The 4,036-nt window shown below is 43.9% G+C and overlaps 1 long non-coding RNA gene across 1 annotated transcript in view; it reads left to right on the top strand.

Moving 5' to 3' along the window:
* Nucleotides 1-1,143: 1,143 nt before the first annotated feature.
* LOC106815528 overlaps nt 1,144-4,036 on the top strand; it is an 8,177-nt gene continuing 5,284 nt past the window's right edge. The window contains exons 1-2 of the long non-coding RNA XR_001394757.1: nt 1,144-1,688; nt 3,910-3,993. This is a non-coding gene — a long non-coding RNA (uncharacterized LOC106815528). The remainder of the gene's footprint in view (nt 1,689-3,909; nt 3,994-4,036) is intronic.

The following is a 4,036-nucleotide window of genomic DNA, read 5'->3' as shown; positions in this document are numbered from 1 at the left end:
TATCAGGAGCTTTAGCTGGCCGTATTGCTTTTTTTTTTTTAATGTGTTAATTATGGCTGACCGGTGCAAACGTGCCGCTGGACCATGTTTTGATGGAGTCATCTTATTTCGCAATCGTGTCTAATGGTGGTGCAATACCACCATTACTGTGCACAAATGTCCTAAATGCATCTCAAAGGCACGGAAATACAGAGATTTCTCACGCACTGGGACTCAAACCCTAACTCAGAATTCGCGGGCGGCGGCGCGGGGCCTGTCACGCAACAGACATACCCCATCCCTCCACCAACCAACCTTTGAAGAACCTCTTGATGATGGTGTTCTGTTATTTTGCTGCACAGTCTGTTCGCGTTTCCGGAGAGGCACTCGCCGCAGAGCGGGACGTGCTTCATTATTCTTTCACAAGCATTCTGCAGAACTTCGACATCAGGCTACCAGAGGGCGCTTACCGATCGAGTATGGATGGAAACTTTGCCCAACTGTGTTGTGCGCCCAAACCAATATGTGTGCTTATTTCATCGCCGATAGAACAGTAAATGTCAAAAAGTCACTCGCGTACGAGTAATAAATCTGTAGTGACGCTTGCGAGTTCGTTATCTCCACTGTTAAATTCTCGCCGCAGCCTTACGGCGCAGTTCCGCTGAGCTGTGGGATCCACCTGTGTCTGCAGACCAGTGTGCGGACTGGGCCGAATGCCTCCGCGCTCCCGCTCGAGGGTGGGCCGCGGCGGTGGGCGGACACCCCGCCGGCAGTCACGTGTCAGATAGGCCGTGCGCGGTACACCCCCCCCAGCCGCGAACTCGGCCTTCCACACTCTCAACCCTCCTCATCGGTTGTGTGGGCCACGTTTAATAGCATTAATAGCTCTGAACAATCTATTTGAATTATAAAGGTATCATTATATCAAAGCCATACTAAGAGAAGCCCTTCTTTAAGTATTGCTTCTTGTTCGATTATCTACATTAGAATTGAAGCTTTCTAGGTGACAATAATTTTCAGGCAAATTCGCATAAAGCATTTTAAAAACCCTAGCTCATGAAATACAACGAGCAAGGCTAGAGCTTTTATTACTTATATTTTTGTGTGTCACCCAGTGCTGTCCGTGTGTGTGCGTTGCGCAGTGCGCATTAGCGGTGCGTTCGTCGCGTGGTGTTGCGTGTATGTGCGTGTGTGTGCACCAGGTCGTGCTTGTTGTGTGTTTAAGTTCCTTTCGTCATCCGTGTTCATGGCAACGCGCAAATTCTTTGAATGATTTATTTTCTTATTATTCCGTGTTATATGATGATATCAGGAGTAGATAATAGAGACTATTGTCTATTATCTATATCAATGATCTCTATTATCTACTCCTGATGATATCTATGGCAAATAAATACCTATTCGAGTTCCGAGTGGAACACGCACCTAACACGACGCGGCGCCACGGTCGCGTGGCATCAACGAATTTTCTATCACACGCGTTCCATCATGGCTGCTCCCTATGCGAAACATCACTGAAATGCACTCTTAGATAAAATATAGATGTCTAGGTCATCTATCTGTATCGAGTATTTCTCTGGTAATAAACTCGAGTATCAAAACTCTCACTTTATAGTCGCCTGAAATTACATTATTGTCACAAGCTCATCAAAATGGACGACGACGATGATATTCCAACGTTATCGCTTGCAGCATCAAATGCGTTGAAGGTAAACATTACTCATTAGGCCTATAGAGTATAGGCTATAGTCATTAAGAGTATACGACAACCACTTTTTACGCTACTATAACCGCATACTCACCGCTAGGTTAGAATCCTAGTCCTAGATACACATGCATTTCCCGGTTACCCACCACATCTCTTGCGGGAAACCACATAGAGATCCGATGAAATTTTGCAATCAACACATCGTCTTACATTTGTCTTTCAACTTCAAGACGTCACCAACACCCTACAAACTACAAACTACAAACTACGGCACTGGTTGAACTAGTACTAACTACTACTACTACGCTCATAGGGTCTATGTCCCCCAGGGTACGGCCGGAACGTACCTTGGGTACGGTCCGGTATACCGGAACGTACCCTGGTAACTATCTGATATGGTTAGGGTTAGGGAGTAGGCGTAGGCGACTCCCTAGACTCATTAGTGGAGTAGGTGAGGTACAGTCCGGCATATTAGATAGTACCAGGGTATGTTCCGGTGTACCGGACCGTACCCAGGGTACGTTCCGGCAGTACCCTAGGGGACATAGATCCCTCTCAGCACTAGTAGCAGTAGTGGTTGCCTTGCAACTGTATGTACCAGTAACCCAGGGCCCAATCCCCGTCCATCGTGATTGTTGTTACACCATTCAAACACAGGCATTTGTCTTTCAAGATACGAAGTATACCTTATAGAACCGCTGAGAGGGCCTATGTCCCTCAGGGTACTGCCGGAACTTACCCTGGGTATGGTCCGGTATACCGGAACGTATCCTGGTACTATCTAATATGCCGGACCGTACGTACCTCGCCTACTCCACTAACGAGTCTAGGGAGTCGCCTACACCTACTCCCTAACCCTAACCCTAACCATATCAGATGTAGATATGTAAACACATGTAAACACCATCATGGTTCTGCTTCAACGTGGGTGTTGTGTGGAATTTTCTAATCGGCCGAGAAGTGCACTGGATGTTGTAAAGGCGGTGCAGGGTAATATGAAGGCTATGTTACTGATAGTGTACCCACACTATATAAGCTAACTCACTAACCATGCAAGGATTCTCCTTTGTTTTCAACGCCTAGCATAACGTATCTCGATTATTACGAATATTCTTCATGGTGCAATTAATGCACTGCAATAGTCTATGCAATATATAGCAATAAATTCCCTCTTGTAAGATGAAGATATGTGGCTAGAGAGATTAGGGCTGTAACGATCCACCGAAATCGAATCGGATCGCGATTCTCTTTCCTCGATCCGATCCTCGATATTTCCCCCCCGTATTTTCGGTTCCACTTCGATACCACTTTTTCCCTCCAATAGATGGCGGCACTACGCTATATACTCTGGAGTGTTACTCACCAATGTTACTCAGCGTCTGTTCAGTGTATATATACTCTCTAGACTCTCCAGTCTATTCACCATTTAGTATTCATTGGCAATTTCTAACAATTTATTGTTGCAAAGTAATGAAAATATAAAAAATAAGTACATTTTCATATTTGTTGGTAATCGAATGAATGGAATTCGAATCGGAGGCTAATATCGAGAACCGGATCGAATCGATGAGGCTTGTGTATCGTTACAGCCCTAATAGAGATGTATACCTACAACAACCATATTGTACGTTCTGACACGTACGTGTAATACTAATTAATAGACTTGAATTGATGCAACGTACCCCCTCCTGGGTCTTTCCCCATCCATCCATAATCGACATGGCTTCTGAAATTCCCGGGGAAACCTCTGTGGGCATATATAGAAGTCTGTGTCTATAGATGCTACTGATTCGCAGGTCCCCTGCATGTATGATAGAACCATCAGTGTTGTCTTAATGAGTAAATGTGCGCTAAGACTTAGCTAAGTCGTCTAAGTCGTCCTAGCTATTTCACTTATTTCACGAATTTTCTATGGTGTATATTTGTAAAAAATGTTGTTGCTATTTTTTTACATTAAAAGCAAGTACTAATAATGGGACTAAATGTATCCATAAAACCTGGACGATTTGATATTATTATCCTGACATTAATTGCTTGCTATGGGCTATGTATGAGTCACAAGTGTATGTTTCCATCGAACAACATAGTAAAATAAGAAATATAATGCGGCAATTTAACCATAAAAAATGAACAGAATTACTTACATTTTGTGAAAAAGTGGAAATATTTTTTTTACTTTTTACCATTTACGGTGACGTAATCACTTTAACCTAATTTTGCAGGAGTTCTATGCTGAACAGGCTTTGCTGAAAGCAGCTGTTGCTGAAGACACTTCATCGCAGCAACTGCGCGTGGATGAAGACTGGGTGAGTTAGACATACATGTGTGTGTTGTGTTACGCATGTGTGT

The sequence above is a fragment of the Priapulus caudatus genome, unplaced genomic scaffold (genome assembly GCF_000485595.1).
Source record: "Priapulus caudatus unplaced genomic scaffold, Priapulus_caudatus-5.0.1 Scaffold1138, whole genome shotgun sequence".
Lineage (NCBI taxonomy): Eukaryota > Metazoa > Priapulida > Priapulimorpha > Priapulimorphida > Priapulidae > Priapulus > Priapulus caudatus.
Note: the sequence above shows the minus strand (reverse complement) of the source record. Positions and strands in the feature narration are given on the sequence as shown.